The 24,260-nt window shown below is 42.5% G+C and overlaps 1 protein-coding gene across 3 annotated transcripts in view; it reads left to right on the top strand.

The window, feature by feature from the left end:
- KCNIP1 (potassium voltage-gated channel interacting protein 1) overlaps nucleotides 1–24,260 on the top strand; it is a 339,153-nt gene that overhangs the window by 258,689 nt on the left and 56,204 nt on the right. The window lies entirely within an intron of this gene.

Raw genomic sequence — 24,260 nt, 5'->3', positions numbered from 1 at the left:
GTCACCCCAGACCCTGTACTGATTTTTATCCATGAACCCAGCACCCAGGCAGGTCACAGAGTTGATGCCCAGAGTGGTGGTCGGGGGAAATGATGGGTGTCCCAACAGCAGCTGGGACAAGAGAAGTAGGGAAGAATTCAGGATGATGGAAAATGGAAGGGCTTTGAAAAACAGGTCCCTCAGTGTGGTGCTGGCTAGACTCTCAGATCCAGTTGACTCTCTGAGGCCTCCTGTCGCTGCCCTGGTCAGGTCACCAGCATTCTGGCCAAAACTTCTGCTGCAGTGAGTGCAGCAAAGCAGGGCCCAGAGCTGAGGCAGGGCACCCCTCGGGCCTCAGGAGAATCCCCATGCCCTTCGCAAGTTGGTCTGAAAGACCTTAATGCTTGTATGAGAAAGGAAGGAAGGGTAGAAATTCATGAGCCAAGCATACAACCTGACATATGGAGAAAGAAGAACAATAAAGGGACCCTGGGTGGCTCAGTGGTTGAGCATCTGCCTTTGACTCAGGTCATGATACCGGGATCTTGAGATCGAGTCCCACATTGGGCTCCCTGCAGGGAGCCTCCTTCTCCCTCTGAACTATGTCTCTGCCTCTCTCTGTGCCTCTCATGAATAAATAAATAAAGCCTTTTAAAAAAAGAACAACAACAATAAATCTAAAGTAAGTAGATAAAAGGAACTAATAAAGGTAACAGCAGAAATTAATTTTTGTAAAGAATAAACTTTTTAAGATCTATCAAGAAAAACAGAAGATATAAAAATATTAAGAAGGAAAAAGGAAAGATTATCTGCAGATGTTGAAGACCTTCAAAGATTTAAGAGGATATATTGAACAACCTTCTTGCAATGAATTAGAAAACTCATAAGAAGTATAACATTTTCTTATAAAAATGAAGACTTGCCAAAACTGACTCAAGAAGAAATTGAAACCTTATAGAAATTGAAGACTGAAAAGGAATTACCAGGTGATAATAGGTGATAAAAGGTGATAAACACCTTTTCTCGACAAAAACCTCAGTCCATACACTTTTACTGGTAGATTATAATGACTATTCAAGGAAAAAATTCAGAAGGAGTGCCCCCCAAATTCTTATGACGCTAACATAACCCTGACATCAAATCCCGACAAAGAGAGGAAAATTTAAAGCTAATATTACTCATGTAAATATACATAATTTTTTTTAATCCTCAACAAAAAACTAGTAAACAGAATCCGGCAACAAAAAAGTCAAATCTCAAGAATGCAGGGTTGGTCTAACATTAGTCACTTCAAGATATTTACATTAACAAATTAAAAGACAAAAATCATATTCATCAACAGATGAAGTGAAAGTATTTGATAAAATCTGCCACCCATCTATTATATTTTTAAACATAGTAAACCAGGAGTAGAAAGGAATTCCTTAGCCTGATAAAGGACATCTACAAAAAGCCTACAGCAAACATCACACTTAAGGAGAAATTATTGAAAGTATTCCATTTAGGTTTAAGGACATTGAGATCACTCCCTTTAAACATGGTTTTGGAAATCCTAGCTAACACAGGGATGGCAAAAGAAAGAAATAAAATGTGTTGGAATTAGAAAAGAAAAAACTTAGTTATGGATAATATGCTTGCCTAATTCAAATAATCTAAGATGTTATTAGAATTCCAGTACTCAGTAGTTTTCTGGATAAAAATCAATAAAAAAGCAAACACCAGAAGCCAAAAGATAGAAAACAGAATTTTTAATATACTACATGTAATAATATTTAAACATATAAAATATGTAGGATTAATCTCACAAAAGTTGTACAAGACATTTGTGGAGGAATTCTGAAAACTTGATCGAAGGCATTAAAGAGGACCTATATAGATGGAGAGAATATGCCATGATCATGGATTGGAAAACCCAACAAGGTAAAGATGTCAATTCATCCCAAAATGAACTATGAAATTTGATTCATTTCTGATCAAGTTCCAACATTTGGGAAATTTAAAAGCTAGTCCCAAAATGTTTAGGGAAACACAAATGGTCAAGGATGACAATGATACTTTTGAAGAAGAGGAACAAGATGCAAGGACTGATTCAACTCATAAGACTTCGGGTCACACAGGAGCAGTGAGGTAGTGCAGTTGTGTGGGAGTCAATAAATAGACTGTTGGAAAGCTCAGGAGAGCCACACGTGGAGATATTTGCATGTGGTAGGGATGGCCTGCAGAGCAGGGGACAGGGTGATGGACTTACATAACTGGACTGGGACCATTGGTAATCTGTGATGGAAAAAAATGCAATTGAACTCCTCCTTCCTACCCTACATAAAAATCAATTCCAGGTGGGTTACATACATAAATGTGAAAAGGAAAATGGTAACACTTTCAGAAGACAATATAGGAAAATACATTTATGGCCTCAAATTAGGAAAGAATTTCTTCAATGAGATACCAAAAATATAAGCCAGAAAGGAAAGATTAGTAAACTGGCCACATTAAAATTAAAAGTCCTGTCCAAGAATTTCAAGAGGGTAAGAGTACAGGCCATGGCGAGGGAGAAGATATCTCCTGCACATATAATCAACAGAAGACTAGTATCCTATAAACATGGCCTGTGAACTAAGTTGAAAAGACAAACACCCCAACATAAAAGTAGACAAAAGATATAAAAACGAATTTCAGAGAAGAAAGTATTTAAAGACCCACAATTTATGCAAAGTTACTAAACCTCATTAGTTGTCAGAAAAATACAGATTAAAACATGTGAGATATAATTTCACAACCACTAGATTGACAAGAATGAAGAAATGTAATAAAGAATTGGTGAGAAATTGGAGCTACGGGGTAAGCTTAGAGATTAATTACTGGTGGGAAAGTAAATTAGTACATCCACTCTGTAAGATAATTTGGCAATAAAAGAACTGGAAAAGTTGAATGTGACCCCAGGTGACCCAACAATGTCACAATGAAGTATTCACCCTAGAGAAACTCTTGGAACAAGTTCCTCAAGAGACATGTGATATTACTTGTAGCATCATTTACAACAGCTAAAACTGGATGCCACTTGTGTGTTCCTCAATATTTGAGTGCCTACATTCATTTTATGCAAAATACAAATACACATACGGATGAGATTTATTATCAAGCAATATTTCCCATTTCCCTTCCTGTTAAGTATATTTGGCTTTGTGTGCTATCAAAGCTTCTTCTTTTCAGGGCTACCACTGTGTGTGGCTTAGCTCATGCACCAAACAGAAGGTCCTGAGAGGGTGAGTGGGAGCTGAAATCCAGCCTTGGGTCCTGGTGCAGGGTATGTCTATGCAGAGAAAAGGGGCACCTTTTACTTCACATAGTGATGCCATCTGTTCCCCAAACCAGGTGCTTGCAAGTCTGGCTCTGCCCAGTGGGTGGCATTTTTTTAAAAATTCATCCACCTAGTGGGAGCATCATTTTCTAATTCACACAAAGGTACTTTTTAGGTTTGTAGGATCCCTGCCCTCTTCTCCACCCAATGCCTCCACTCCAGTACAATCCTGTCCTAACAAGGCAGGTACTCAGGCTTGTTTAATGCAACCAGGGAAATGGAGAGAGGCAGGAGGAAGCTGAAGCAATCCCTTGTCCTGCCTTTGTCATGAAGAATCCAAGTAAGGGACCCAGGGAAGGAAAGAATACTGAAAAGAAGCCAGAGCCGCACAAATGATCATAAGAGGAGCTAGAGGTGAGTATGGGAAAGAGCCAAAAGAGTTGCAGAGGATTCATGACCTTGAGAGCTTTCCATGCTTTACAGGGTGAAAGAGTGAGAGAGTCCTAAACAGTTGGGAGAAGGAAGAAAATCAGAGAGGAGAAAGAAGGGAATATTAAGAAGCATGGCTGAGGATTATAAATTAGGTATCCTTTAATGTAAAGATTCAAATCTATTTTTTTTAAAAAAACAGATATATTGTTCTTGAAATACAAGAAATTGTACATGTCTACAGTTTAAAATGTTATTTGTTTTGATATATGGCTACACTTATGAAATGACCACAATCCAGATACGAATATAGCCATAGGATTATAAATTAGGTATCCTTTAATGTAAAGATTCAAATCTATTTTTTTTAAAAAAACAGATATATTGTTCTTGAAATACAAGAAATTGTACATGTCTACAGTTTAAAATGTTATTTGTTTTGATATATGGCTACATTTATGAAACGACCACAATCCAGATATGAATATAGCCATCATGCCCAAAAGCTTCCCTGTGGCCTTCCCTCCATCGTGCCCATCCTCCCATCCCCCACCTCAAAGCAAACACAAGTCCACTTCCTGGTCACTACAGAGTAGTTTGCATTTCCTAGAATTATATATAAATGGAATCATACAGTATGTATTCTTTCTTATCTGGCTTCTTTCACCCAACACGATTATTCTGAGATTCATTCATATTGTTGTGTATATTTGTTCCTTCATTCCTTTCTATTGCCAAGTAGAATCATAGAATTCCATCGTGTGGATATGCCACAGTTTGTTTATCTGTTCATTTGTTGATGGACATTTGGGTTGTTTCCAGTTTGGGGCTATTACAAATGAAGCTACTATGATATTCATGTATGAGTCTTTATATGGACATATGGTTTCATTTTTCTTGGGTAAATACCTAGGAGTGGAATTATTGGATCATATGACAGGTGAATGGGTAACTTTTTAAGAAATTGCCAGCTTAGGACTTTTCAAAGGAGTTGTACCATTTTACATTCTATCATCATTCTATTAGCAAATTGGATTTCATTAAAATTTATAACTTCTGCTCCACGAGACATTGTTAAGGAAAGGAAAAAGCAAGCCACAGGGTGAGAGAAAATATTTGCAAAGCATGTAACTGATAAAGAATATCAGTTATTCAGAAATTGCAAAGAGAATAACAACCATATATCCCACTAAGGTATGAATGATTCGTACAAGGAATACATTTTACAAGGAAGCTTGTGAAGCCAGAGACATTTCTAGTCAGGGAAATTTTAGATCAAGGAGCCAGGACAAAGGGTGGGTGGGACTTGATCTCTGGTAATATATCTGAGGACAGAAGGGCTTGGGCTCTTCTTGGCTCTTGGGGTGACAACTGGAGAAAGGTAGGTCTTAGCAAAACAACTCTGGATGCCAGAGGATGAACTTTCTAATAGTCAGGACCTCCAGAGATAAGATAAGTCACCTTAATAGGCAGTTAGTTGCCCTCAGCGGAGGATGCAAATCAAAGCCAAATTTGGATTGGACCCAGGGAGGGACAGAGAGTTCTAGAACTTTCTAAATATGTCCCAGTGGCTTTTTCCTTCTCCAACTACACATAGGTTTAGGCCCCGATAAGACGTCCACAGCATGAATATCTAATGCTTAGCTCTGACATCAGGCCAATCCTGTCTCCCCATGGGACACTTCATTCCGTCCTCACCTCGTCCGTCTCCTTAACAAGTGCCATCCATTCAGTGTTAGAGCAGTGTTGGAACCCTGGCCATCTGTAATCTTCTCTCTCCCTCCCACTGATTTTTTTTTTCTTTTTGTGTCTCTCCTTCCTGGACATTACTTATTCTTAACTTTTAAATATCTGCTTCTGTTAAAAACAACAACAACAACAAAAACAAAAACAAATGAATGCCTGGGACAGCTTTATAAACAATGTTCCTGGAGAGGCGGGTGGATTAATTATTCAGCATCCTTTCCCTTTGTAACTATTTATTGTCTCATATGCATTTATATGGTACCTATCACTGCAGATCTCGCTCATGCTGGAGACATAATTTCCAGGGACTGACTACTTGTCTAAGATGCATAGATAGTATTGCAGTACTATTTTATTTCTGACTGTAACAGCACGTGCCATTGTTGGGTAATTGTGTTCATGTTTTTAAATGTGAAAAATAATCAAATATAACTTGAAAGAGATTGTACAGTAATTCAAGGGGATAGTAAACCACCAGGAAGTTAGTCGGCAAATAAATAGGCATTTGTGGCTGTCTGGGTGAGCGATGGGGAGCTGCCTGGCTGTGGGAGAGGAAGAGAGAGTGTGAGAGACAAAGAGGAGGATATAGCTGCCCTACCTGCTGCCAGGTAGTTGTAGGGGGCAAGGAAGGAGCCTCGATGTGAGAGGTGGGGGTACCAAGAGAAGGCCAGAAGTTACTGGGTCTCATCTGAGATAGCCAGACACAAAGGAAAAGGAGCATTGCCCTCGTGGGATAAGAAGCAGAGGGCTGGATTGGAGCAGGCTTTGGGTTTTCACGTGTGCTTGTCTGAGTGGCATCAGATGTCAGACTCCCAAGGGAACCTGGTGGGGCAGGTGGGAACTACCATTTGTTTATAGACCTACAACATGCTGGGCATGTGCTAGTGCCTTTACATGCATCATCTCTTTTTTTATTATTAAAACATCTCTATGGAAATATGGTCGCTGCTTTCCCGTTTTACAGATGGGGAAGCTGGAGGTCAGGGTGATTAAGCAAAGCACAAAGACAGACCAGGTGCTTTTCCTGAGGCCCCAGTGCATTTCCCCCTCCCCACTCCACAAAAAAAAAAAAACACAAAAACCTAAGGCACAGTCCCTGCCTTCCAGAAGCTTATACCCATTAACATTGGTTCTGGACGTTAACATGCCCTGATTTTCATTCTTTCATTTCTCCTGTGCTTGTTTTGGGATGACAGGAGACACACCAGGCCGGGGTGAAGGTGTGGAAGTCTAGGCCTACATCCAGAGTGTGCAGCACCCCCTTCCCACCCACTGGGAGAGGACTGAGGAGGGGGATGGCTGGGAGTCAGAGGAGCAGTCCCAGCCTGGCAGGACCAGGAGGCAGACAGAACTGACATGGGGGAGATGGAGGAGGAAAGATGACCCTGCTCTGCAGCCCCTTTCTTTCAGTACCAGCCAACGGGATGGCATCTGTCAGAGTTTTCTGGACCCAGAATTCTGCATCTTGCGTGCACATGGGGAGTAGGACAAGTGTTCTTGCTGCCCAGATGTGATCACCTTGGTGACCTTGGCAAAGATGAGGAAGCAGTACGACACATGCATCTCCTTCCTGGCCTCATCTTCCTCACTTTCCTCACAGTCATAAAATACAAATCTGTGAGACCCCCTCAGGTTGGAGATGGGTTTTGTGCCATAACTTTTGTGGGGTCCTTTCTGCCCAATCCAGACTCATGAGGCAAATGCACATGAAAATCTCTAATTTGGTGTCTAGTACCAGAAACCAGCTCCTTTTATCTCAGGCCAAAGGGAGGGCTTCTCAGACGTGTGCTGTGCTGACAGAGGTGGCATTTGGGCCCGGGGCGGGGTAGGATGGGGGCCTGGTGTGCTCAGGGACCCCCCCTGCAGCGTGCTCCCCTCTCCCCACCCCCACTTACTCTCACTCTCACTCTCTCCCATCTGTGCTTCCTTCGCCCTTTTATGTCAAAGGCCTGGCCTCCCAGAGAGTGAACTGATAATCCTGTCAGCTCCCACATTCCCTGAAGAATATTGGCAGGTCCTGCCCATCAAGCAGCTCGGGGCCAGGGAGCCGCTCATATTGTAAGAATATTGCAGTCTTCACTAAAAACATTTGAAGTGGAGGAGGACATTTCCCAAGAAAGAGAGTGTGCTGTGACCAGCCCACAGGTGACCCCGTCCCCCAGTAATCCATCTTCCACAAAAGTCACATGGTCCTTATTGCTTTCCTGCAACGTTTCACTTTTCCTGCACCATTGCTTCTATCTTTCCCTTCTCTCATTAGGAAGTGTCCTCTGCACAACTTTCACCAATCACCAGTGTTCCCCTTCTCTGGGCTTCAGCTCTGTCATCTCCCACCCCTCATCCCAGAACCCCCACCCCCCAAGGCTGCCCTGGTCCTTGCAGCCACCAGGAACTGCCTTTCTTTGTGCTTTTCGGCCGCTAAGTACTTATGCCATTAGCCTGGGTGCCTGTTTTTTTCCATTTGTCAGATGTTGTCAAGAGCCCATCACATGCCAGGCTCTGTACCTCAGTGCTGGGGGGATGACCCCAAAGGTAAAGCACCACTGAAACTTGAATGAATTCACATTCAAGTCATGTCCACAAACGGGTAATAAATTCATAAAATTCTACATACTTCTCTAGTCATAATAAAACCATGCTGTGCTTGGATGCTGAGTATCCATTTTAAAAGAGGGAGGATTGGCTGAATCTGGGTAATTACCAAAGAAAATTCATATATATGATTATTTACTCATGAATATTAATGCATTTAATGAGAGTAAAACATATTTAAAACAAAGTGTTCATTCCAGCTACAATTGAATTTGCTCATTACTCTTTCCTATGTAGATATTATCTGTGATCTACCTGTATATCAAGCATCTGGATACAGCTCAAGTCTACCTGTGGCTAAATTAGGTTAGACATTTTCTGGTGAAAATTACAATGTTAACTTATTTCCAGAGTATTCTTGGTGCCAATAGTTTGACATTTAGGTGTATGACTTGCATTAACATTATCTGGTTAATGGTACAAACAGAATTTCTTATGGATTTTTAGAATATACTAAAATGATATTAATACTATCTGGTTCTGAACTCTAGCTATAATGTGTATTATAAAACCATCTTAGAGCGTGCTAATCTGAAATTTGAAACAATTCAAAAATGAGCTAGGGTCAAGGTTGCATCATTACAACTTACAAAAATAAGGATTGGTAAGTTAACCGGATAAAGAAGGTTGTAAAATAATGATTTCAGTGACTCTGGAATTGACGCAAAAGAGAACAATTCAGTGTAATCAAAGTTACCCCTGAAATTCCCTAAATCATCCTTAAAATGTAACGTGAAAGTACACTAATTTAGAATACCTCCAACAAAACCTACTTTTTTTTCTCCAACCTCAAGATAAATTTCTCTTTCCTTGGTTGTGTGTTAGATGAAGAAGTTGTGCGTATCTGGAGCTATGCTGTATGAGAACTTCCTGTTTCATGTGTGTTACTGTTAATATGCAGGTCACACTCAGCCCGTGCGATGCTATCTAGGACAGGTGCTGCCGGGAAACCAAGGCGAGGAAAAGTCATGACCCACTGTAGGGCTTTGCTTCAGATGGCAAGACTGAATTTCTTCACCTCCATTTCACTTCTATTCTCATCTCTCCTTCCCTCCCCCTCCTTTTCTTCCTCCCTCCCTCACTTTTCAGAAAGATCTTTTACCTCTACCTGGCTTCATTTGCATGCAGCTAGCCAAAATCAGGGTCTGAAGTGACTTCACCCACACTGGCCAACTCCAAGCACTGTGCCCACCTTCACAAAGACAGGTCTGGATGTGGTGGTGGATGTGGTGGTGGCTATTAGGAATACAGAGAGATCTACAGAGCTGATTTCTTCTCCCAGTGTCAGCAGCTCCATGCTACTGCCCCTTGGTGGGTCAGAGTAAGGGTAAACTTGGCTTTCAGCCTGGTAAGAACAGGCGCATTCCATGGCTGGGATCCTGATCCTATTTCCAGTCCACTTCTGATTTGCATTGTGCTCTGAGAATTGACGTTCTGCTTGGGGAAATTTTGTTCTCTCCACTAAGACAGAGTTTAATTACCATGTTCTTGCTGTGGAGGAAAATTCTATTCTGGAAGCCAGTCCCTCTCAGACCAATCAGTCATCCTACTCATTGACCGATGGCTCTCAGGGCAGGCAAATAGAAAAGATCTGCATTTAGGAGAAAGCTTGGGGATGGTTGGAACAATGGCCTTGGAAAGGCGTGGGGGCCCCAAAAGGATGGTGTGGGTGGGGCAGGGCTGAGGGGAAGAGGAAGTGCAGAGCAGGCCTGGAACTGACCCTATATGCACCTGCCTCACTCTGCAAGGCTCAGAGCTCTGGCCTCTGGGGCCATCAGCGGCAGAAGCAGACTGGGTCCGCGGTGGCCATGGAGACTATGCAGCATGGTTACTGTCTCAAAAGTATTTTCTTCTCTCTCCTACACTGTGTGACTCATAAGTTCGAGCAGGACATTGGGAGCATCCCCATAATGGATGTCTCTTTCTGTCCTTTAAAAAAACCCACAACAGGAGGGACCCCTGGAAGGTGGCTCACACGGTACATGTGTACTTGCTCACACGGTAGCCCACACACGCTCACCTATATCCCTGTCCTTATGGGATGGACACATCCAGTTTAAGGCCCCTGCTCACCCACATAACACAGGCACACTCACACCTGAAAAAAGCCTTAAATGTTGCTCCCAGAGGACCCCCAAACCACATTTTTATTTCATTAGGTTCAAATGACAGGAGAGGTCCCAAGGACAGTGCTCCTGAGTCCTACAAAATGGAAAAATGGACGTAAGGTTAGGAGGTTAAAGGCCTGGATTGAAGCCCCAACCCTGCCACCTGCTCCTTCGGGCCAGCCCCACTCCTTGTCCAGGCCACAATTTCCCATAGGTAACGTAACGGGTTCGATTCGTGGGTCTCTATGGGCTCTCCAGCTGTGTGGCTCCACGTCAAATGCGCTTGACACCCCTGAGATGAACCACTTCCCAAAGGCAGACCATTTGCCTTGGAAACAGCAAGGCAATGATGATGGAACATTCCAAGCCCCCTCATGCTCCCTCAGCTCTACAGAAACGACCTCTCCCATCACCTGCGATCCTGGCCGCTGGTGGTAGAGCAGAGTTAAAAACATAGACAGACCTCAGTACTAATGCAAAATGAGCACTTTAGGAGTACATGGTGCATACCAGGAGTGTATATGCATACCCACAGACTGCGGGCAGTCAGGTGGCTTTACTTCCAAGCTGGGGAGCCCCTCTGGATCTCCTCTCAGTTGCTCATTTAACAGACCTTCACTACATGCCAAGTGGCCGCCAGACTCCATGCCAGATCCCAGACATATTGAGAAGTGAATAGATACCCAAATCCCAGTTCATACCCCAGGAAGGAAATAGATGAGGCCCCGGATGCAATGACTGCTGGGATAGGAGTCCTCATATCAAAAAGGTCTCTAAGAAGGCCATTGCTTTATGAAGGAGATAACACCTGAGTTATGCCTGAAGGAATGGCATTGCAAGCAGAGGCATCCATACAAGGCAAAGCACAGACACTCCCAAAACTTACCATGGGGAGTCTATTGAAGCGAAAGTACAGGGTGTCATACCAGCAATCACTTTTCTTAGAAGTGGCAGAAGATGCATTTTAAAAGCAGAGGGAGAGGGGCTGGTCATAGAGGACCTCCTACAAGTATTAAGACCTTCTTTTTAGGAGGAGCCAGGGAGGAGTCTGTCCTGTGCCCCCACCGAAGCCACAAGTCTAGCATCATGCCCCGATCTGGGCAGGAACATGGGATATATTTACCGAATAAGTGAATTGAGGAAGAAACAAAGGTAGCCATGTGACTTAGTCAGATTTGCATTTGAGATAGGTCACTCTAAAGACTGCATCAGTCCCAAATTTCCAACACAACCATGTCTTCCACAGTGGGTCTGAACACATAATAGTTCTTAGGTTCTTTTCTGGCCTTGAGAACCTAGAAATTCTTGCAATCTCACAGCAGACAAAAAATGAGCAGCCACCTAAGCCAATGTTTCCAGAAGCATGGGGTTTATGGTGCACATTTCTCAAAGATAAGCCAGTCTTCCCCATCCACTTTTTTGTTTTGTTTTGTTTTGTTTTTAGTAACCAAAAGAAGGCAGGTGGGGATCTTAGAGCCTTTGGCAAGCAACAACCTCTCATTGAATTTCCGTGGCATTGATTTGTTTTACTCTCTTCACGGTTCCAGTGGCCTTCTGTGTAGAGCAAATGTATGTCAGGATCCCAACAAAACAGATGGACCCTCAAATTAGTATATTGCAAAGGGACTCATGACAAAGATGTGGCAAGATGTAGGGAAAACCCAGTAGGGCGTGCAGCAACGGGGATTTTATTCTGAATGTGATATACGTTCATTATGGAAAACACAGAGGACTAGCAGGAAGGCAAAAACAAGTGACCTGAACTGCTGCTACACAGTGAAAAGCATTGTTGACACTGTGTGGAGAATTCTCTTCTTCCTTCCTCCTTGTTTCTCTAGAGAAACATTGCTTTCCTGAAGGCTCGCCTGGCATCCTGCAGGTTTGAAAATTTCTTACATATTCCAGAATGTGTGGACGGTAGCAAAGAACTGGCACACACAGCACATGGAATGTTCCATGTTTTGTCTTCAACCAGGCCCTAAACCAGACCACTTGCCTTTTTGTTATGTTTTCATGTACTTCCAGCATTTTAACCCTGAGAGCAGAGCTTTTACTACTGGAATTACTTTTATTTCATGACAACCCTTCTATTCACCTGCTGACAACCCCCTAGATTTTTTCCTGGCCCCTTTGGGCTTCCATAATTAGAATGATGATAGACCTACTATTTATTGCCCCCTCTGGTCTATTTCTTGCTGTCCATGTAATCCTCACCTTGACTTGCTGAAATGGAGGAGTGTGGGAAAGGTAGAAAGAAAAGGTTATCTCAATATGTCACTAGCGTTAAAAGAAGGTAGAACATTATAGACTTGAAGTGACACTGGTTTCTAAGTTAGCTTCATGGAAAAGTGACATCCAGTTGCTTTTCAAATCCCCAAAATGTTAGTATGGATTATAAACCTATTTATAGTCTTCAGAACTTCTGACACAGTCTAAAACTGTTGGTGGCAAAACAAAGTTTTCCAAATCCAATCATGTTTCTCATTGATTTCCACTTTGAACTTGGAAGTCATTGTCCTCAAGATATAATAAAAACCGTGCTTAAAAAAAAAAGGGAAAACTACCCCCCCCTTGATATTTAAAGGAGAATGTTTTTTATACAACGCACTCGTTTGTCTGCTTGAAGTAAATCACAGGGCAGTGCCAGCTGGGGTTCAGAGTCTTAACACTTTTGATTTAGTTTCTGTAATGAGAAGCCCTTCTTTGCAATTCAACATAATAATATAGCATATATAATGTAACAGTATATATTGCACACCTACCAATCTGTTCATTCCTACCACGCCAACCTGAGGGGTCCGCCTAACATCATGCATGCTTCACATTTCTATAAGAACCAGGAGGGAGATGGCCTGCAGCTTCATCTCCCACCCCACCAACCCCTCCTTCCCACATAGTCTCTTTCCCTGACCAGCTCATGGGGATGTTAGCCCCAGCCTCCAGGGTTTCTGCTGTAAAAGACAGGGAGTGGGGGCACTGTCAGAGTAGCAGAACAGAAAAAGAACTTCTAGATTCCACATCAAAGGCCCCTTTCATCTGATCACAGGTAATGTCTCATATCTGTCCTTCTGCAGTGCTCCCAGCCTCAGGGACTGGTGCCCAAGGCAAAGACATGAGGGTCATCCTTGAAACCCCCCTCTAGACCCACAGCCAGTGATGTGACACATTCTGTCCTTTCTACCTCCTAAGAACCTGTGGCAGTCATCCTCCACCCCATCAGCATCATGTGTCACCAGATCCCAGACTGCCTCCCAGCTACCTGTGTGCATTCACTAGGCCTGCCACCAGACCTGTCCACAGCTTTCTCCAGTGATGTCTACATGCTCCTCTGCCCCTGTCTATACCTTCCTCCAGTTCAGCTCTATCCTCCTCTAATCTATCCCCACCTTCTTCCAGTCCTGTGTCACCCTCCTCTAATCCCATCTACACCCGCCTACAGTCCTGACCACTCACTGCAGGCCAGAGTCAGCTCTCCAGAACACAGGTCTGACCATGCCATTCCTTTCCATGGCCGGCCATCACCTTCAGGATCATGGGACTTCCGGTTTAGTGGGGGACAAAACAGAAAATAACAATAAATAAACATATTCAATATAATATCAAGTAGTGATGAACGCTGGGAAGAAAACTAAGGCATTGGCCCCAGAGGGTGTGGGCACTGATGTTTTAGATAGGGTGGTAGAAGGGAATAAGGGAAGGGGGTCTCTCTGAGGAAGTAGCATTTGAGCAGAGACCTGGGTACCTAGTAGGTCCTCAGTAAAACTTAGTTGGCTCTCTGTCACTCTGAATGAAAGACTAACCCATTTTTCTAAGTCTCCCTCCAGCTGATATTGTTCCAAATCACAAGCATGAGGCTTGAGGGACATGAGTGGGAGTTTTAATTAACCCGATATGCAGCAGAGAGAAGGGCAGCCCAAAACCCCAGAAGCCTTTTCTGCAAAAGGTCAAGGCTTGATAATAAAATGGTGCTTTCATTCTCATTAACGGGGCAATTGATTTAAGGACCAGACCCAGTGGATTATTGATCAGTGTTAATGATTAGAAAATACCAAGTTAATGAATCTAACTGCCATGAAACCCCTGTGGACCTGGAGAAGGCCGGTTAGATACAATAACCTTGTTCCCCTCCAGTCCAGCAAACAGACTTATTTACAGAACTCTAGATTTTTCTAAGGAAACAAAGGCAAAGTAAGAGTCACTGATAGTCAAACAGTTTCTCCTTCCAGTGAAACTGCTGCTGGACCTGAGTGATCATCCTGAGTCTCCACAGAGGTTATTGCTGACACCCCCTGTTCCTATCTCACTTCTTAAAATAAACTTTTCACTTTAGAATAGTTTTAGTTTACAGAAAAATTGTAATAATCGTATAGAAAGTTCTCATGTACCCCATACCCAGCTTCTCCATTAATCCCTTACTTCAGCATTGTCACAATTAATGAAGCAACGTTGTTGCATTTTTATTAACTAAAGCTCATTCTTAATTCATATTTCCTTAGTTTCTACTTAATGTCCCTTTTCTGTGTCAGGATCCCATCCAGAATATCACAGTACATTTAGTCATCATGTCTCATTAGGCTCCTCTTGGCTGTGACAATTTCTCAGAGTTTTCTTCCTGTTGATGGCCATGACAGTTTTGAGGAGTTACTAACAAGGTGTTTTGCAGAATATCCCTCATTTGGGTTTACTCTGAAGTTTTTCTCATGCTTAGTCTAGAGTTATGTATGGGTTTAGGAGGAAGAAAGGGTAAAGAGCCATCCACACCACATCATGTCAAGTACACTTACAATCACATGGCTTCTCACTGTGATGTTGACCTTGACCACCTAGCTGAGGTCGTGCTTGTCAGGTTTCTCCTCTGTAAAGCTTCTCTCCCTCCTGCTTTCCACACTGTTCTCTCTCTCTCTCTCTCTCTCTCTTCAAAGATTTTATTTATTTGTTCAGAAGAAACACAGAGAGAGAAAGAGGCAGAGATACAAGCAGAGGGAGAAGCAGGCTCCATGCAGGGAGCCCAATGTGGGACTCCATCCCAGGTCTCCAGGATCACGCCCTGGGCTGAAGGCAGGTGCTAAACTGCTGAGCCACCCAGGCTGCCCCACACTGTTCTCTTTAGAAGGAAGTCACTATGCACAGCCCACACTTAAAGAACAGGGACTAATGCTCCACCTCCATGAAGGTGGAGAATCAACATAAATTATTTGGATTTTTCTGCACAAGATATTTGTTTATATTAATATGGAATCGTGGATATTTATGTTTATATTTGAGCTATAATCCAATATTATTTTACCTTTTTTTGTTGCTCAAATTATTCCACCTTTGGCCATTGGAAGCTCTTTCAGTTGGCTCTTGTATCTCTGACATATCCCCATCAATGCTGGGTGGTGATTGTTTGTTTTCAAGCACTTCCTTACTCTCTGGCACTACAAGATGCTCTGGGCTCATTTTGTATATTTCCAGCCTTAGCCCTGGAACAAGTCATTTCTCCAAGGAAGAAATATATCCTAATATAATATATTAGTTTTCATAATGGGTTGTCTTGTTTCATTTTCTTTATGAGCATAAAAGTAAGTCATGCTTGTTGTGGAAAATTTAGCAATTCTATGAAAGAATAGCAAAAAATATAAGTATCCCTAACTATGCAACAGCAAAAAAAAAAAAAAAAAAAAAGCCACAGTTAACATTTTGGATATTCCCACATGGTCTTTTTTCCAGTTGCTATCTCTTGAGAAGTCCTTTCTGTACTTTCACTCTTGATCTTATCCATCAGACCATGGACCCCTGGTGGGTGGAGAAGTGGTTTGCCTCCTTGTCCCACAAATGTAATTGGAGCAGATGAATCATTCTGGCCTTTCTTGTGTTGTCTATTCACTGGGTCCCTTCCCACTCTTCCTTCTGGGGGTCATAGGTTCAAAAAGCCCAGGAGTCAGGATGTGTCTTCTAGCAGAGTCTGAGGATAAGAATACATCCTACTTCTGGGACCTTAGACATGACTTTTGACTTCACTTTTTCTCTTTTCTAAGGATTAAATGAAATAATGTGTGCAAAATACTTAAAAGAGGGCTTGGCAAGTAACAGGCATTAAACAAGTAAAAGCAGTGATCGCTATAATTACAATTATTAATAATTCAAAGAAACACATTGCCAGTGATAGAAGCATAGCTTAGTGTGGTAGGCAGGCCTCTGGGAGAGACATATATGCACATACTACCTCTGCGCCAGAGACCTCAGGAAACTGATCTGGTCCTTTCCAAGAATTGGGGCAGACTGGCTAAGAAACTGTCTCTCTACAGGACCAGCAGTGCAAAAGTGGGCCCTTGGGTCTCAACTAAAAAGAATACATATGGAGAGGCAGTACTGCACTGTGGTCAAGAACAGGGGCTCAGAACCAGGCTGCCAGAGTGGCAAACTCCGGTCCCATCACTTACCCACCAGGTGACTCTCACTCAGCCATTTAACCTCATCAGGTCTAATGTAAGGATAACCCTATTGGTTGTCTACAAGGTTGCTGTGAATATTCAGTAAGTTCACAAAATTAGGAACTCAAAACAGTATCAGGACAGAGTAAACACTCAATTCCTACTATTTACTATGTTTATTGTTTTATCATTCGGGATTTTTCAGGTTGAAGGTAACAAAAAAACTTAGCCTCTATTGCACTAAGCCGAAGGGTATCTATTGACATGTGCAGGCGTGCTCGGGAGTTTCTCAGAACCTCATTGGCTCCCATCGGATCATGCACCGGTCTCTGAACCAACCGGTATGGCCGAGGAGATCCTAGGCCTGGACTGGCCACTTTGAGTCTCACATTTCCCTCCTAAAGAAAATCTCAGAGAACAGAGGTGGTGAGTCCCGTGGTGATAGACGCCTTTCTTTGAAACTATTTCCTTTTCCCTGAAGATGAAGCAGAAGAGGAGAAGCTTTGGAGTGGCCAAGTATTGAGCTGACAGGGCCAGTCACAGACAGAGTCCCTGTGCAGTGAGGCTCCCAAGGAAGGCAGTAGGGGAGGAGGTAAATCAAAGGTGGGGAAACAAGAAGGTAAGCTTTGGGCAAGATTCACTTTCTACAGCATCCTGACCCATCACTTGGTACAGGAGGATCTCCTTAAAATTCCCCCAGGGCTGGGCTAGGATAAGAGAAATACATCGAACTAAAGTCAAGAGTCTTGAGCCCAAGTTCTGGTTCTGCTCTTTGGCATGGGGCAGATGGCTTGCCCCGGTCCAGACCACCACCTCCTCCATTGTCAATGAGCAATGAGTTGATTTTCCTAACTCCATGACAGCCCTAGAAATCCCTGAATCTCTGCCCATATCAGTGCTTGCTCTCTTGCGTTGATTTTTTCCCTCCAAATAAAGAAACCGTGGGCATGCAGGGGAAAAGCCTACTTATGGTAACAACTGGAAAACAGAAAGAGTTGGGGAATCATGACAGAGGAGGAGGGAAATGCAAATATCTATCAGTGACTCATCTGTGCCAACACTGATGCTTCATCATTATCCATGGAGCCTGATGCCAGGTAGTACAGATGAATGTGGTCACTCATGCTGTGTGGGGATAGTTTCCAGGTATTTCTTAGAAGCCCACTTGCAGTCTCACCAGATGAAAATTGTGCCATATTGCTACTGGGAGCTGGAGTTGGAGTTACCAGTCTCTGGAAAGAAGAGCCATTAGGCACCCTTCTCGCTGGGTCCTTCTATAGGAATTTCAGATGAAACTGTTCTATGACTCTTACCTCCTTGGAGAACTCTTCCCAGATTCCTAGGCTGGGCTTGGTGTCCTTGAATCATGCTCCTACAGTCCTTCTGGTGATCTTTGTGAGCACCCATCACTGACTTGTCATCACCATACAATTGTCTACCTACCTACTGAACCTGTGAGCAAAGGAACCAAGGTCTCTCCAGCCCCTAGCACAGATGCTGGCACACAATAGGTGATCTGTGTTTGTTGAGTGAATAAACAAATGGATTTAGATAACCCAGAATACTCTTTCTAGCTCAGCATTGTAAAACAGGGAAACATGGAGTCAATATGACCTTGGGCAAGTCACCTAATTTCTATGGACTTCAGTTTTACTTCCTATAAAATACATGCAATAATAATTTGCTCCCACTTCCCATGGGACTGTTTGATGATTAAATGAGATAATGTAGAGGCATCTCGGTGACTCAGTCAGTTAAGCATCTGACTCTTGATTTCACCTCAGGTTGTGATCTCAGAGTCATGGGATAGAGCCCCATGTGGAGCCTGTCTGGTTTTGCGCTCAGTAGAGTCTGCTTGGTATTCTCTCTCCCTCCTTTCCCCTCTGCCTCTTTCCCTATTCACGTGCTCTCTCTCTCTCTCTCTTTTTCTCAAATATATAAATGATATAATGTATATAATACTGCTAATTACCCTTACCTGAATGTTCCCTCTATTCCCACTGCTGTATTAGCCTTCATATAATGTATTTAAAATGATAAAGACAATAGTACTTAACAAATATTTGTTTTTGCCTCCTCTCCCCCGAACTACATTACAGTTTAATTGTTGAAGTTAAAGGTTATTTGTGGAAGGGATGGATGGATGGAAGGCTTCCATCTAGTAGTGGCCTTCCAACAGCAAGGGATAGAATGGGTGTGGTGGGTACCACTGGCTCAGCAGATGTTTATACCATTTAAAATAACTACCTTGGACTTCAGAGAGTTCCTGGGTATGAAGGTTTGGCTTTAATTAAAGTCTCAGCACAGTGTTAAATGCCATTTTATTTTCGTTCATAATTAACACTAATGAGATGAGTGGATCACAAACGGCCCACATTCTGAGAAAGTGAAAAACAACATCCAAGCTTGGTGGTTTCCATTTTTGCTTTTCTCCCTCCCATGTTCTGTTCAATTAAAAGTTTTGAGAAAATATTGCAACTACACTCCTTGTCTTATGGTAATGAAGCATATTAATTTGAATGTGATGAATACAATATTCCACTGACTTTTTTATTCCCTTATCTACAAAAGTTTAAAATAATGGGCCAATTAAATCAGGAGAAAAGAATGCAGGGTTTGCCTGAGGCTCCAATTCAGCAACCAGAGAACTGAAAGAAAATTCAGTGAAGTGTCTGGGTCAGACTGCATCCCCTTGGCTATAGCTGAGAGACACTAACTCATCATGACAGATGTGGACCAGGAAAGAGCAAATACTGTATCAAGGGGCCACGTTCTAGACACTCTTCAGTGTTGTCTCAGTGAATATTTATTGAATGGAGGGTGGGTGGGTGGATGAATGGGTACATGATGGATAGATAAAAATGGATGGATGGCTGCAATGGAAAGATGAAATCAGATGACATCCCAGGTCCCATTCTTCCCAAAATAGAAACGTAAGTCTAGCCTGGAGTTGACTTAACCCTTCTAAGACCTAAAAATCAAAGGCAGAACTTAGAAGTGAAGTTCAGCTCTCTAACCTCTTTACCTTAGATTCATAAACTATAAATAATCCTGAGTTCCGGTAGGACAGCCCCTGGGAGCTTAACTCTAAAGTAGAGGCCTCCAAACCGACTAACTCCAGTATGAGTTTCTGCATTGGAAGAGAGATATCCTGGAGCAGGCCTATGACCCTGAAATATTATTTGGTGTCTCCATGAGGACTTCTAGAAGACTCCCTACCTCATTGTGGTGCTTCGGTCATTAAGTTCACTTTGCCACTCTGTCCTCTGAGGCAGTCTACAGGTACATATCCCCCAATATCTGTGTACTTTGTCACCTTCTGATCTGTTCTCTGCATTGAAGGCATTTTAAAACACAAAACACTCTCTCTCTCCACGCCCTAACCCCCGTCCTCCCCACACACACACGCAAACACACTCATGATGTTATTCCTAGCCTAAAACTCATTGTTCACAGGCTAGACAAATCCCTAACATGGTCTACAAGACTCTGCATGGCCTGACCCTTGAATGCCTCCCAGTCTTACCTTTCATCATACCCTCTCCCCCTGTGCCCATTCCTTGGGCTCCTGCATTGGCCTTCTGGCAGTTCTCTCTTCAGCACTCAGGCTCCCACATACCTCAGGACCTTTACGCATACTTTCACTTATTCCTTAAATGCTCTTCCCTATGTTAATACCTATCCATCTGCAGCTTTTAGCTCAAGCATCACTTCCTCAAGGAAGGCATCCCTGGTGATACTCCCTACACCAATATCAGTGTGTGTTGGGCACTGTGTTTATATTGTCATAACTGAGTATTTTTCCTTTGTAGCACTTATCACAGTTTATAATTATATGCTTGTGCTATTATTTGAGTCTTATACCTCTTCCTTATTAGGCCATTAACACTATAACCACTGATTCATTGTATCCTTAGTGCTTAGCACAGTGCCTGGCTCATAATAGATGCTTAATAGATATTTACTGAATGAATGAATGCATGCATAAGTGCCTATTCAAGAGCCTTGGCTCTTTCTGCTCTACTAACTGCTTCCAAGTTTGGGATTTCTTAATTTCTAAAGTACTTACTTGCACTAGGCTTTATGCTAGGAACTTGAACAACTGAGATCTACCCTTGCTTTCATGTAGTTCACAGTGGGACAAGAAACAGATACATAAATACACAATGACAATACAGCGTGTCAAGTCCTACAATTCATGTTAAGTGTGAGGTTTCATGGAAGCAGGAAAGAAACACTCCTTGTTCCCCCTAGAGATACTTCCCAAATGAGATCTTTCCTAGGTTGAATCTGAAAGGAAAAGGTGTTGGCCAAGGAAATAAGGGTGGAGGTAGAATTTGTGGTGAAATGACTAGTAGTAAGAAGGCTCATCAGCGAGAGCCTAGCACTGGAGTAAATAAGTCCCAGGGATGATAGCACCCCAGGTGGAGAGGCCGGGCTGTGGGAGATGAGGCTGGGAGGTGAGCCTGGGCACTGAGGACCTTCGATGACAGTCAAAGATGGCAAAGGATGCTGTGTGACAGGGGACTAGCATGGAGAGACCTGTGATTTGGAGAACTCTGGAGGCTCTTTGGAGAAAAAGTGCTCATACTTCAAGTGACTCTTCCTCCTCTGAAGAAAGAAAGGCTCAGTCCCAGGACTGTCAATCAAACTCTTCTCTAGAATCCAAACTTCCTTTTCCAAAGGGTGCTCAGTGTGGCTGACCTTGCTTATTCATTGCAGGGAGAATTAATTTCAGGGAGGGGGGAATTAAAAAAAATACAAGATTAAGCAGTGTAATCATCTGCTGCAGAGAGTTGGAAATGCAATAAATAATAATAGCATTGAGAGCTGTTTTTAATAACTCACCAGTGTAATTTAGCCCCAGCTTCTTGGAGCATATGTAAAATATGTCATAATGTGTATAATGGCAAATGCCTCATTGCCAGTCTCTAAAGACAAATGTCTTCCCAGGAGGAAAGGGGGTGGGATGGAGAAGGGAGGAGAAATTGGAGGACATGATTGCAAATAGGGTGTAGGAAGGCAAGCATCGTTCATTCTGACACCACTAATACAAAATTTGTGATCCTTTGCAGATGTGATAGGTTTCAGTTGGTTTGTCTTCGAGGATGGGGCAGGTTAACAGCAATAACATGCTAAAGGAGATAGTCATAATTTGTGAGAGATTGAGTTGTTTTCATATTCTGCAGAATCACTGTTCGCATGCAGTCTGTGTTATAATTACAGATCATCGTTGTCTGTCTATGCCAGCAGGTCCCCAGGGCACTGAAGTCTTGGCAGCATTTGTTTGACTTAGTTGAGTTACTAAATATTCATGAAACCATTAAAATGTGTTATTTAAAAGTATTTGATAAAGCCTCACTTTTAGTAATTTATATGGACTATACCCCCTCCCCTAAAGTCCAAATTAGTGGGATGGAGCTGGGAGTTCTCCTTTCTTGGGAAGCCAACATGGCACAATTAAAACAAGATAGACTTTGGAGTCAGACAGATCTGAGTTCAAATTCTAGTCCCACCACTTACTAGTTGTGACCTTTTGCAACTTATTCAAACTCTGAGGCTCCACTTCCTTACCTATTAAATGAGCAATGATGATGATGATGATGATGACAGCTAATATTCATGAATCACCCATTGTGTTTCCTCCATCACAACACCACTGTGATATAGGTATTGGTATAGGTATTGGTATGGGTAAGATTCCCATCTTATAGGTGAGGATCCTGAAGCTTAGAGCAGTCCAGTAACTTTCATGAGGCACAAGGCTAGCAAATATTGTTCAGGAACCCAACACTGGGTCCCTATGACCTCAGAGTCCATACTAATCCAGCTAGTAAGTATGCTATGTGATCCTCTTAAACTAAGTTCTACAGTTGGGGAAGATGAGACATAATGTGTATAAGGTATAGTTCCTGGCACATAATAGACACTTTGTAAATGTCTCTTGCATTGAAGGACTATATTTATCTTCCTTTGATGTGTCCTCTCTGGAAAAATACATCTGTGTCTTTGTCAAAGTTTTATTAATGCCCTCATCATTCCATGCTCTTGGCCGAACAACTGAGCACCCATCCCAGTCCTCAGGTTTTTAATCTATAAAATGAGGGGGTGTGGGTGCAAATTAGTACAACCACTTTGGAAAACAGTGTGGCAATGTTTAGTAAAGATTCTGTGATGCATCAATTCTACTCTTACCCTAAAGCAGGGTTTCTCTACCTCTGCCGTATTGACACTGGGGTCAGGGATTTCTTTGTTGTGATATTCTGTGCATTGTAGGATATTTAGCGCCATCCACAGCCTCTATCCTCTAGATGCCAGGAGCATCCCCCAGTTGTGACAGCCGAAAAGGTCTCCAGACATTGTTGCCAAAGTCTCTTGGTGGGGAGGGGGGGCAAAATCTCCATTGAAACCACTGCCCTAAAGGCACTCTTGCAAATATGCATCAGCAGCATGTTCAGTAGTGAACAGAACCACATTGTTTGCAATAGCATAAAAGTGGTAACAACCTGTCTAATAACAGCTGAATAGTGTATTTATCACAGGATTGCTGTGAAATGAAATATAATACAATAGTGAAAATTAGCCATAGCTACCTATGACAATGTGGATGAATTTCCTAAATACAGGCTTGAGCAAAACAGTAAAAAGCAAGTTACAGAAGTCTGCATGTCATATGATTCTATCCATATAAAATTTAATGACATAAAATGATGCCACATACCATTTAAGGAATATACATATACGTGTATATGCAGTAAAACTAGAAAGAAATGAATGGAAGTAAAAATAACCAAATTCAGTATATGGTTCCTGGGAGTGAGGGGCACAAGTGCAATCTGAGCAGGGCACATGCGCTTCCATTCTATTAGAATAACTGTTTCCCAAAATGGGTATATGAGTATCATCAGATTATTTTTATGGCTCTTTCTAAGTCTGAAATATTTCATAATGTTTTTTTAAAGAAGTCAGAGTGGTTCCAATGGGGGATGGGCACATAGAAGAATCACTTGGGAACTTTTCTTAATTATACACATCTGCCTCTTAGAGATTTTGAAATCTTTCCAGTTCACTCCCCATATCATCAAACAAGAGTCACTGCCTTGGCCACTGTTCCCAATAGGAATGTGTCCTCCCCTCAGGTGTTGTAGGGTTGAGAATCATTGATCACTTTGAAGAATTCCTGAGGTTGTGTCCTTAGACTTATTCTGTCCTCTAATATTCTATGATCCCCAAAAATAAAGGAGTTGGGGGGTGTCTACTAGATGGATAAACATATAAGCAAACCTGCATCCCTCCAGTTTTCAAAGCTCAGCCCACATACTGTTTCACATCGGGCCCTTGACAGGGCTCTGAAGACAGATCTCTTGGGGTTAGGAGGAGATCACCTTCCTTCAAGGGAAGTGGATGCTGCTGCCAGAGTGTTTGAAACCAACACTGTATTCATGACCAACAGGGGTGTCCTAGGACTCAGGAAGCACCTCTATCTTCATTTGACAAGTACAAAAAGGAAGACTCAGCAAAGTCAAGTTATTTGAAAGTCATCCAGCCAGTGAGTGGCAGAGACATGAATAGACTCAGATCTGCCTTCAAATCCCATGTCCTTAGCATGTTGCCTTCCTACAGTAGTAATAACTCTGGCCATTGCAACTGAGAGCTAATTAGGAATGCAAGAAATCAAAGCAAGAGATTTCC

This window comes from Canis lupus, chromosome 4, assembly GCF_048164855.1.
Source record: "Canis lupus baileyi chromosome 4, mCanLup2.hap1, whole genome shotgun sequence".
Classification (NCBI taxonomy): domain Eukaryota; kingdom Metazoa; phylum Chordata; class Mammalia; order Carnivora; family Canidae; genus Canis; species Canis lupus.
The sequence above is the reverse complement of the archived record's forward strand: the minus strand, read 5'-3'. Positions and strand labels throughout refer to the sequence as shown.